This window comes from Myotis daubentonii, chromosome 10 (genome assembly GCF_963259705.1).
Source record: "Myotis daubentonii chromosome 10, mMyoDau2.1, whole genome shotgun sequence".
NCBI classification, from domain to species: Eukaryota; Metazoa; Chordata; class Mammalia; order Chiroptera; family Vespertilionidae; genus Myotis; species Myotis daubentonii.
The window spans coordinates 12,546,277-12,559,142 of NC_081849.1; the positions used below are offsets into that span (position 1 = coordinate 12,546,277).

The window sequence follows — 12,866 nt, forward strand, 5'->3', positions numbered from 1 at the left end:
GACCCTCTCGGCACTCCGTTTCATCATTTGCAAAATGCTTCAACGCAGGGCTGTACTATTAAGCAGGGAACTGTCCCCTTCCATAAAATCGAGGAATCATGAGGCAATCACGTTTGAGGACTGAAATTACTTTGTGTAGAGTCCCTGGCAAAGTGTCTGGCACATAGTAAGCTCTCAGGAAAACGCTAACTATTCTTACTAGACTTTTCTATTTTCCAACCTGTAGTAAATAATTCCCGAACCTGCATAGTAAATTGCCCCCCAACTGTGAATATTATCTGAACAAGCCCTTAAGGAGAGTTGGAAAAGAGAATGCTGAGTCCTAACAGGCACTGCTGTTCCTCAGATGCCCTTACCTGTGACTGTTTTATTTTCTCCTGAAAGTTAATGTCAATTCTTATATCCAGGCATGTGGGATATAAAGTTATCCTAACACTATCCTCATTACAACTACACAAGCCCTCAACCCCTTTTTTCAAATCATAGGACCTCAACATTCAAGAATTACACTTTTGTTCTCTTTTGCTTGTTCATTGATGTTTGCCTAGTTATTTAATCAGCCTGTTTCCTGCTATGAAAAAAAAAAAGTTAAGGAAACTGAGGTTTCCTCGGGGTTAAACTCCTGTGTTGTTCTTCCTTCCAGAAATCCGAGTTATAGCAGGGGATAATCGCTGCATAATGGAATCATTGGACAGTCAGTCCATCCACTCCTACCTCTGTCTCTGACAATGAGCTCCTTGTTTACGTGGTGCCCAAATCTTTCTCTGCCAGAGTCGGTGCCCGGCAGCTACCCAAGACGTGGGAGAGGCAGAGAGAGCCCCGCGCTCTTCCCTCCCGCAGCGCGCGGGCTGTGCGCGCGCGGGGGGCCCGGGGTGTGCGCGCCCGGGGACGCTCGCCCCGCGAGCGCCAGAAGGGGGAGACTGGGTGCCGCTTGTGTGCCGCGGTGCTGACTTCCAACTGCCCCAGCTTGGGAGGAGAGAGCGCACGGGGCGAGGAAACTTCACCTAAAAAGTTTCACCTTGTCGCGGGCGGGGGCAGCGGGGAGGAAACGCGACCCCCGCGGGGCCAGGCGCGGCGCGCGGGAGGCAGGAAGGGCGGGAGCCGATTCCCCCTCGGAGTGGTGCCCGTCAGCACCTCTTCGCTCCCGGCACCGGCGGACGAGGCGGACGGACGGTACGCCAGACAGACGAACACGTGCTGGGGCGGGCAGGAGGCCGAGCTCCTGGGGCGGGTGGGGGGGCCGTGCCTCCCGCCGGGACGCGCCCGGGGCCGCCTCGGGCCGCGCGCGCCGGTTCGCGGCTGAGTCACCAGCCGATCAGCGCGCGGGTGGGAAGGGGCGGGGAGCGCGCCGCCGCCGGCGGGTCGGACGCTCGCGGGATCGGGCCGCAGGTGACCCGGGCCCTCGCCTGGCGCTTTGTGACCAGATGCGGAGCCCAGCGGAGGGCGCGAGCCGGACGCGGGACGACAGCTGACTCGCTTCGAGGAGGCGCGGGGCGCGCGGGTGGTCCCTGCGCGACTGACTTCGCCGCCGCCGGTTCCTGGGCGCCTCAAGGTAAAACTACCACCGCCTTCAGATCCCGCACCCCACCCCGCGCCCCAGCGCCTCTGTCTCTTTGTTCCCTAAGGGACCTGACTGCTGATCCAGAGGGGTAGGCGAGGGTTCAGGGGCTTCTGGAACAAGGGATGTGGTCAGGGGGGAGGTCGAAACTAGATGGAGGCTTTTCCGTTTCAGGGGTTCGCTGCGGGCGGCCACCTGTATGACTCAGAGGCGCTGGGGTAGGAGAGTGATGTATGTCTGTGTATGGCCAAGTTTCAGGGCTGCGATCTGACTCAGCCCTAGACAAGGGATCTGGCCACCATGTCCCAAGGTGAAGCTACTGTCAAGGTTGGAGCCCATAGGTTTCCTTGCTCTTAGCCCTGCTTTAACTGTACTACCTGAGGGTCCTTCCAAGGGACTGATGTTTCTGTGAAGGGCTGAATTCTTCATTTCTGGCAAATACACAGGACTTGTGATCCATCATTTTCAATTGTACCTTAGCTCTTTGCTGGGGCGCTGTGGAGGGCATCTGTCTTATTAGGTAAACAGATTATAACCAGAGGTCGGATCGGCTGGCTAGTACTGGCCTAAGAATTAAAGCACAAATGGAAGTCTTTTCACTGACTATTGCCAGTGCAGAATTTACAACAAAGTACGGTTTCCCGTTTCATACCTTTCTATTTCAAAAGAGCCGTTTACAAATTTGGCAGTTGAAGAGGATTCCAGTGGCTCATGCATAAATAGTTGCCCAATTTATTTTATCTTATCACACTTTTGTGTTCAAAGGAGCGCTGGGTAGAATGAAATATTGTCAACTTTCTTAGTCAAAATAATCGGGATATTTTAATTGCCAAATTAAGATGGCCAGGGAATATGATAGGATTGTATAAACTGACACTGGAGAGATTATATACTATCTGGACCCGCTCCTGAATTTTAAGAAGACTGTTCACATATTGTAGAGTTGGGTAGAGGTTTATTCTGTTGTTTCCGTCAGCCAGACACATGCAAATGGATTCAGAGAAACATTATATTCTTTTACAGCTAAACTATTATAGCTGATTAATGACTTTTTTCTGCATGAAGATGATCTGAAAGTAATGTACATCATGTTTCTCTGTGCTACTGGGACATAAATTGTGCCTTTATGGAAACTGTAAGTGTTGCTTGGGTTATTTACAGGTACAAAGCTTTCCTTTCTAGCTCTAAGTGGATTGGGCTTTGTTTTAACATGTAAACTTCCATAATGGAACAGAAGTGAGGTGGGTTGGTTCCAACCATATACTACAAGTCTGAGTGTATTCTGTGTCCATTCTTTTGGAATTGCTGAATAACACAGGTGAGGTTTACATCCCTCATAAGAAATTTTTATAGTACCAAAAATATGTCTGAGTGCCTATAAAATATACTGTTGTTTTTAAAATTCTTGTCATGTTTCACACTTAACAGTGCGTAAGCCTATAGTTATTAACCTAAAAATAGCTTTATTTTAACTGAATGTAATTTATGGTATATATATAAAATGGTCTGCTGACTACTGCTCTTTCAAAGACTGCTTTGTTCTTAATACATCACAATAGGGATTTACATTAGATGTGCCTTCAGAATTAGTGGATGAAGGATAAAGATTAGTTTATCTGAATGATAAAGATGTACAAGATTAACCACAGCCAGTCATTATGAAAGCGCATAACTGGTATCTTCATGACTTTTAAACCTACAATGAAAAAAATGACACTTTTCTAAGCAGGAAAAATACCCATCTTACAAATTCATTTTAAGGCCGTCTAAGCATATGTTCCACTATAATCTGAAATTTTTAAAATTTGTTTTAATGAAGATTAAACTAAGAAATACATTTCAGCAATCAATTTTCTCGGCTGTTGTTCTTTTTTTTTTTTTAAGTCCAAAATAGCATTAGTCTAATTTTTCTTTTACAAATCTATACAGTAACCTCAAATAAACTTGTTTTCAAATGTGGTTATGTCCAGATAAAGCGAATAACTCAAAAAGCCTGGCAGCCTGTCAGGACACACAGTGGTGGCTGCACCGATGCCTATGGTGACACACCTATAATGAGTGCATAGCTTCCTACGCATTCAGGGCAGCTCGTGTCCTTCTGCCCCTTTCCTCCTCATCCCTTCCCGCCCCCCCCCCCCCCCCCCGCTTTTGGTCAGAGGTGCTTCCAAGCCCTTGGATGCCCCATTTCCCCATTTTCATGGTTTCTTTATCACTGTCATTAGGTTTAATACTTCTCACCAGAACATCTATGTTTTCTTTTTCCCAGCATCCCTAATATTTTCCTGGAGCTGCTGTGTTTGTTCATGGCATACCAAATTTCCTCATTGTGCCGCCTTAAGGGGAGAAAATGTACAGAAACTCAAGTGCCAGGAAGTTTACCTCACTGGTGGATGTTGAAACTGTTGTCTTTGATTCTAGCCCTCAGGACATAATTTCTTTATGGGCTTTGCTCAGTGCAAAATAAATAGTCACCTCTTAGTAATAAATGATAAATATACTGACTACTGTCAGTTCAGCATCACTTGAGTTAGCGGGCCAAGTTGCTGCCAGGCCCACATTTCTAAAAACAGCTAAGAACGGTATTTAGAGCATCATATGTGTTTGGAACATTTTTTAAAAAGGAAGAAATGAGGCCCAGCTGATGTTGCTCAGTGATTGAGCATCGACCCGTGAACCAAGAGGTCACTGGTTCGATTCCCAGTCTGGGCACATGCCTAGGTTGGGGGCTTGATCCCCAGTGGGGGGTGTACAGGAGGCAGCCAGTGAATGATGTTTCTTTCTTATCGATGTTTCTATCTCTCTGTTCCTCTCCCTCCCTCTCTCTCTAAAACTCAAAACATTTTTTTTAAAAGAAGAAATTAAATCTCTGTCCCTATAAGAGTTTACAATCTAGGCATACAGATAAATAACACACAAAATGGAACCAAGATCCATAATTATTGAGGGGATATCACATGAGAATGACATTGTTAGAAATCATCCTGTTTGCTATTAAATGCAATTTTAGTTTTTAGTCAAAAGATTGGAACTTAAAGACCCCTTAACATTTTCAAGCTGTTTCTGAGCATATCATCTTTCTGATAGTGCAGCAACCTTACAAGGTAGACAATATCTTAACTCCCCCATATAATAGGCAACAAAACTGTGCAAGAGCCTCGCTCCCATGGCTGTCTTAATATCACCATACAGCATCCGCCCAGTCATCCATGAAGGTTAACTTTTTGAAGCATTTCCACAGAAATAGGTTGGGTTCCTTAGGTTAGTGATGAATGGTGAATATACATTTCTAGTCTCTAGGGGTTTTCTCACCTTCTCTTCCTCCAGTTTTTTTTTTTCTTGCTTTCTCTTTCTGTAGTAAAGCATACCAAGAAAAGCTTTGTTCACATGTGTGGGGCATTCTCCTAGTATCATATTAAGAGTTGTGAATAATTTTATCATCTACCCTTCTATTAGAAAGCCCATTCTCAGATATCTCCTCAGTTGTGTTTAACTCTATATTCTCCTTGGAATTTGTTTCAGTAAAAACATTCGGTAAAATCTGATTACTTTGCTTTTCAAGGACAAAATGAAAAAGTATTTTTATAAGCTGTAAAATGTAACTGAGAGAAAAATCATACATCTGGCCTTTATAGCAGGAGGTGTAAACACAGCACAATTTAAAATAAAAAAAGAAGCAGTTAACTGGCTAATCACATACCCAGGTATACATATTTCTTCTGTGATTATGTGAATTTCTGCAAGTATGTTATGGAGGATACTCCTGTTGTTTTTGATTTCTGTAATAGCTATAGGTTCCATAGAAGTTATATAAGAGCTTATGAGCCATATAAATGATATAATGGTCCATAGGATTTGAAAATGTATTTCTCCAAATATAACAAAGGATTATTATAAAATATGGCCAGAGCAATTATAAAATGTGGTCAGAGAATCACAGGTTCTAGTGAAAGCTAATTCCTGTACTCCAAGAAAGTGAGTGAGGATTTAGTCATTATGGATAATTTCTTGTGCACCTACTAGGCATAACTTGAGATTCTGGCAATGCAGCAGAGAATAAAAGAGACAAAATTCTCCGACCTCATGATGTTCTGTTCTATATTTAGGAAGGCAAACAATAAATAAAACGCATTGTATAGGGGTGATGATAAGAACTATAAGGAAGCATAAAGTGGTGGAGGGGAATAAGGGGAAATTGGGTGGTGATTGAAAAATTCAGTAGTGCGATCAGAGGAGGCCTTACTTCAAAGGCTAGACCCCGAAGGAGATGAAAGAACAACCCAGGTGGAGATCTGGGGCAGGGCTTCTACTCTGCATTCCTCAGGAGTGCCATTCTCATTTTGTTTTGTCTGGCATTACGCAGTCCACAACCGGCACAGCTGTCCATGGTGCCTCTGGTTCTTTACGGGAAGTACCTGGGCAGTGCCTGCCATAGTTCACTACAGTCTCAAAATGAAGATGAAGTTGTGGCCCACATCCCTTGGTTTATGGGGTCTGGAAGAAGAGAACCCATGGTATTCTCCTCCATTTGCCTGGTCCCATCCTTGATCAGGGATATTGCTCCACTTGGACAATTTTCCTTCTTGTTTTCCACACTATGAGCTTGGCCCGAAGGGATTTGTTGAGAGCAAAACCCAAATCTTTGTCATGGGTCCCCCTCCGTAGTATACACCTGGAGACAGCGGGGGGGGGGGGGGGGTACATTTTATAGCATGCAGTTTCTGTCTGCTGTGCACTCCTTTCTTTCCTTTTTCTCTTACCTTCCTTGCCCCTTTCCAGTGTTAAGCCACTGTGTTGGATTCCCATCATCTTTTCTTCCTTCTTCCTCATACGCTGTCTGTATCCTGTATCAAGATTTGCAAACAGCTAACCTAAATGGTAAAGCTAATCCCTTCACTAGGGAAGGACAATCTGCTCAGAAAAAGCCCTAAGAGGGCAGCGACTGCTTGGTATCATCAGCATTGCCATGAGGCCCAGTGTGTGGCGTGTGGTGCTGTCTTTCAAATTTTCAGGAGAAGCTAGAAATCTCTCAATATTTAAATGTTAACTCAGCATGTTTAAAACTGTGCGGCTAGAGAGACAAAATGTCTGTGGGCCAGCTTTGGCTCCTGGTGGTCCTGTTTGCAATCTTGGCCATGACTATACCTGCCAAGTGATCCCCTGTGTGACCTAGAGGTGCTGTGTGACCTTCAGCAGCATACTTGCCCAAAGAGCCCCAGGACCACTTCTGCAAAGTGTTTTATCTTCTGTAGTTCTGTTTTTTTTTCCCCTCTCTGGAACATTAGTTTAGCAATTTAAAAAGAAAAAGATACTTTAAATTTTATATATTGGCACATACTTATTTTTTCTAAACTCATCAGCCCACCACACTTTCTATCAAGCTATATATATAAGTCTAAACTAGAGGGCTATCTAGCGATTTCATTGTTGAACCAAAGCAATCATTTTCTGAAACCTAAATTCATCATAACTTTATATGTACATTTCATATTTCATTTCCAAGTTCTCATTCAGAATAAATCCTCTCTTTGGAATACTGGCACTTTCTTGTTTTGTATTTTATTTTATTTTGTTTTGTTTAGATCTCCCTGAACTTCGCCAATTGTTATTTCTCTACCATTGAAATTCAAAACGCACACTGTGTTGGTTTCAAGGGCCCTTAAAAGCCATCAGATGTGTGTTGCAATCTATTTTTCCAAAAGAGTAAAAGCTCACAGGTTGTGCACTAACTTGTTTCCTTTGGTTCTAAGAACTTGAAATACCCAGGCTAGTGGCCTTCCGGAAGGCCACTGTGTGAGACCGGAAGATTATGTACTGTATTTCTTCCTACTATTTTAATGCAAATATAATAATATGTCATGAAGCAGTACACATATTAAGATCAGTGGCCTTTTCCTACTGTGAAATGATATTTTATTCTTCAGTAGTTGGAAATCTGAGACAGCACCTAGAACCTCAGGTCCAATTTTAAAGTTGTATGTTAAAACAGAGGAAATAATTGACTTGGAGGAATTAAAAGTGCTCCAGTTGTTCAGTAAGACCATGAGATGGTTTTGGTTTTTAGTATTTTATTTAATATCAAGAAGAGCATTCAAAGCTGGAGGCCTTTGAAATAATGCAGTTTTCACAAGTCAGAGAAAGAGAAGTGGAGTAATTTGGTTAGCAGAAGGCAGGTTGCCTCCTTTTGAGGCCTGATCATGTGTGAAAGGAAAACCCAGCCAAGTTTTAGGTCCATAAGACAACTCTATCTTTAAAAATCAATCTGGGCTTTGCTCGAGACTAACGTGTTTAGACCAACATTTTAGTTCTTAAAAAGTAAACCTAAGGGTCTTTTAAAAGAAATTTAATCCATGTGTTTTTTATTCACTAAATCCTAAATCATTATCTATAAACTGTATGTCTCTCTAAGCTCTTTGATGTCTAAGAAATCTTTGAAGCCATGTTAAGGCCCCCTTTGTTCCAGAAAAATAGGAAGTTGGTTTTTTACTAAGGGTCGTCGAAAATCTGAAATCTAAAATCCTGCAACCATGACGGAATGGATGTTTGAATGAGTACTAATGCATTTTTCTGATGCAATGTAAAAAATATAAGTATTTTTAAAGACCAGTCTTATTCCGTTATAATCCTTACTAACCCCGAGGACATTATTTTGGCACAACTCCTCTTTCTATTGTAATATAAAATATTACATATATATATTTAAAAAGTCCAAATATTTATTATAAGTTTATACTGGCACACAGAAGGTACTCAGTAAATATGTTGTTGAATGTTAAATGAATGACATTTTCTTCTGCCAGAACCTTCCAGCTAATGTCAATCTTTCTGTTCAATATCAATATCCATCTGCCATGTCTTAGAATGGAATCTATTCTGAGCCAGTGACCTGGTTCGACAAATTTTTAAAATATGCCATCTAACTCAATGTATGACACTTATTGAAATGCATTCTGTACCATGAAGCAACCGCTTTTGCAAAAAAAGTGCTGAAAATAGGAAGGAATTCTAGGCTGATTTGATTAAGTATTCCGTTTTACCATATGCTTTCTGAAAATTGACTCTCCCCCCGCCCCCACAATACTTTTACAGTTCCTGCTATCCTTCTTTTCACCTTGACATGCTTACTGATTGAAAACTATGCACAGAAAGGGGCAGGTTATTTGTATCTATAAGCAAGAGCAGCAAGTTCAAACCGGCTTAGAAAACGTGATGCTTTAATCCTAAGTTGTCATAAGGGACATTGAACAATAATAGTGGTGTTGGGGCTTGCTCCAAATTACGTGAATGACACATCTTTGAACTCTATTGTGTGGAGAACAACACCTTCTTACTCTAGTTATATTTCCTGTTTGTGAGTCTGTGCTTTCTGGTAACTTACTTCCCATAGGGATTCAGCCCAAATATGTAACTTTAAGTACAGTTGAAAAGTACATGACTAGAGTATTAAAGCTATGGAAACAGCAACCCCTTCTGTCTCAAAGAAAGAATGAATTTAGGAGGCGCAGTACTGAAACATGTACCTTGAGATCTTGTTATTATATTATGAATTTCTAACAATGTATCACATTTGTTCCCCAGAAAACTTTCCCTGATCAAAAGTGTCTTGTATCTGTGTGACATTGAGGTACCAGAATTTGGCAATTTCTTATATCTTGGTGGGGAAAGAAAGGAAAATTGTGTTATTATGGTTTTGAAATGGAGATTCTCTTAAGTGAACCTGAAGGTTGCCAAATACATATATCCACATTAAAGCTTGTTTTGAAATTTAATTATAGATTGCACTGTATAAGGAGTAACTTATTTATATAGTTTTAGGTTTGTTTTGTTTGATTTTTTAAAAAATCTATTTTTATTGATTTCAGAGAGGAAGGGAGAGGGAGAGAGGGAAATAGAAACATCAATGATGAAAGATCCCCTACTATGGATCAAGCCTGCAACCCAGGCATGTGCCCTGACTGGGAATTGAACCATGACCTCCTGGTTCATAAGTCAACACTCAACCACTGAGCAGCACTGGCCGAGCTATTATGTAGTTTTGACCTGCTTAAGTTTTGTTTCAATGGTTAACCAGAGGACCAATAATAATTATATATTAATGTGTTTGTATACATTTATAACTAAACTAGAGGCCCGGTACACAAAATTCATGCACTGAGGGGTGGGGGTGGGGGGTCCCTCAGCCTGGTCTGCACCCTCTCACAGTCCAGGAGCCCTCAGGGGATGTCCGACTGATGGCTTAGGCCCACTCCCCGGGCCTAAGCCATCAGCTGGACATCCTTAGCACTGCCGCAGAGGCAGGAGAGGCTCCTGCCACCGCCGCTGCGCTCGCCAGTTGTGAGCCTGTCTTCTGGCTGAGCAGCACTCCCCCTGTGGGAGTGCACTGACCACCAGGAGGCAGCTCCTACATTCAGCATCTGCCCCCTGGTGGTCCGTGCATGTCATAGCAACAGGTCGTTCTGCAGTTTGGTCAATTTGCATATTAGCCTTTTATTATATATGATTATTCTTAACTCCATTTAAAAGGTCTCACAATTTGATAAATTAGCAGTCAAATGCCTCTATATTTATACTAGTACATTTGGAAATATGTAGTTCAATTTAAGAAAATTTTTGTGATAACTCTCATGTCACAGATACAGAAAATAAATAACTAAGTAGAAGACCTAGAGGTTTTTATGGGTTAAGGGAGGAGAGAGGTAAGTGGATGTGCTGTAGGGTCATGGGCTTGGGTGCATTGGAAGTCATGAATAGAGTGTCCCATTAGGAATCAGATTGCTGCCTTACAAATAGGAAAAAAGCTGAGTACAGAATCAAGGGAAGCTCACAGGAAAATAGTAGGGCACACAATAAGCAAAGTCTGAACTTCCTCCAACTCTGTCACAGGTAGTTTGATTCTGGGAGAAGCTATACCATAATCTACCCACTCCTAAATCAGGCCTCTTAGTTTACCCTACCCTCAGCTACCAGGAATATTTAGCAGAAGCAGGAATAACTTTTAGTCTGAATGTCAGAGGTATGTCCTAAGCCCTCTATTAGTTACTTACAAACACTCTAAATGAAAGTCTATGTTTCAGAAGAAATCATTGTATTAAAAGAAAAAGCAAACAAACTTGTAACTGTTTTTACATCATTTTCATGACTAAAATTTCCTAGCATATCAGTGATTATAATGCATCTATTACAAAAGTTATGTCCCTAAACACTGTATCCACAATTACTGTCCATTGGGATATCATCTGTTGTAGAGGTATATTAGCTTTTCTTTTGGATATTATCTTGAGGACATTTCTTTGGGCCTTGAATATACAGAGTTCATGCTGGAGTGTGTATAGGAATTGCATTTGTCATGTTCCAAACATGAACTCAGACAATGGTCTAAAGATTTGAGGAAAGCTCATATTAGGACCTGCCTTCACTTCTTGTCTTATTGCTGCTCCTCTGAGAGACTTAGGTGAGCATCTGTCACCTGACTCTGGCCTCACTTTCAGGCAGAATCCCTCTAGCTCAGGGGTGGGCAAACTTTTTGACTCGAGGGCCACAATGGGTTCTTAAACTGGACCGGAGGGCCGGAACAAAAGCATGGATGGAGTGTTTGTGTGAACTAATATAAATTCAAAGTAAACATCATTACATAAAAGGGTATGGTCTTTTTGTTCAATAGTTTTATTCATTTCAAATGGGCCGGATCCGGCCCGCGGGCCGTAGTTTGCCCACGGCTGCTCTAGCTCCTACTGATGGTTATCCTGGCCAAAGTGAGCTCGTGGTCCAACTACTGCCTAGTTACGACAAAAACAGCAGACAAATAGAATCATTTAGGGCCCTCGTGAGCCTTTTGGCTTAAAATATTACCATAGCTGGGTTGTTGTTGTTTTTTTTTTTTTTTAAGGTTTTTAAATTGATTTTAGAAAGAGAAGAAGGGAGAGGAAGAGAGAGAGAGAAACATCGATGTGAGAGAGGACCATCGATAGGCTGCCTCCCGCACTGGGGTCTGAACCCACAACCTGGACATGTGCCCTGACTAGAATCAGAACAGTGACCCTTTGGTGCATGGAATGACGCTCAACCAATTGAGTCACACCAGCCAGGACAACCCCTACCTATTTTTTAAATTGGGTGTAAAACAGTGCAATCAATATTTTAAGTTCTACTGAAAACAACTTTGCCCTAACAGAAATGAATGTGCATTTTGGACTTTTCAAAAATTAACTTTCTCTCATGTCTGAATTAAGATATTTCTAAATTCTCTTTCAGCCTCAGTAACACGTACTCGTGCAGTGAAATCTGTAGATAAGGTCCAATGATTTTAACTATTCTTTGGGTCTTCAAAGAGGTTACAGAAAAAATTGTTTTCAATTACCAGATAAGTGCAGATAAAACCCCATACAGTTTCATTAACAACAATGAAAGGTGGCAGCCCTTGAATCTTGTGTCATAAGTTGATTAATTACTTTCCAAATGTTACTAAAGAGTCTGAGTGAATAACTAAACTGGTATTTAGGATCAAGACTCTCACAATTCCTAAATGGGTTTTAATTTTCAAAGCTAGATTACCAACATATCTGATTCATTTGTTTAGAATCTTTAGACTGTTGGTTCTGTTAAAAAGAGAGCAGGCTATCTGTCTCAGTATGTTTTTCTTTTCCCTGAAGTTAATTCCTTGCAGATTTCAATAAAAATGGTTTTGAAATAAAAACAATCAAATGCTGACATTTCCTCTTAATAAAGGCTTATGGATCTGTGGGATTATATAAACAACACAAGGACTTCACTACTGAGGTCATGTTTATGGATCCGTTTCATCCTCACACCTGTCTTGCCGATGGCTTAGACACTCAATGAGAATGGGCATTAGAATGAGTTGTACCTCAGTCGAACTTGTGTTCTTGTTCTGGTCCTTTTCCATTTTCTCTCTTCCCATTACAATAATTGCCAACTTTCGCCATTCTCTCAAGCTCTTGAAGCTCTTTGGCTCCTCTTATTTTCAGTATAATATCTTTCTTTATGGCTTAGCAGGGGTGGGGAACAACCGAGGGCCCCAAAATCATCTGGTCTGGCCCTGCCACGGCATTAGAGGTGAGTTAATTAAATATTTGACCAAATATAGCAGGCTGATTTTTAAGTTGATAATTTTGTGTGGCCCTCAAATGATGTTATAAATATCCAGATGGCCTGGGGCAGAAAAAAAAGGTTCCCCACCTCTGGTTTAGAAACTAAACAGCCAAAGTAGCTCCATGTCACTCATTATTACCTCTCTGCTTCTGTCTCAAGTGACAAAATGGTGTTTTCAACCAATCATCTTGATCCCACTCTT

General features: G+C 41.7%; 1 protein-coding gene across 6 annotated transcripts in view; it reads left to right on the forward strand.

Moving 5' to 3' along the window:
* Nucleotides 1-1,042: 1,042 nt before the first annotated feature.
* The window catches only part of MET (MET proto-oncogene, receptor tyrosine kinase), a 142,042-nt gene continuing 130,218 nt past the window's right edge, over nucleotides 1,043-12,866 (forward strand). For 2 of the 6 annotated variants that reach the window (XM_059711617.1, XM_059711619.1), the window contains exon 1: nucleotides 1,224-1,552. The gene's annotated coding sequence lies outside the window, so the exon portion shown is untranslated. Of the gene's footprint in view, nucleotides 1,174-1,222; nucleotides 1,553-12,866 lie in introns of those variants that run through there. The other 4 variants (XM_059711616.1, XM_059711615.1, XM_059711620.1 and 1 more) reach the window with 3 other exon arrangements.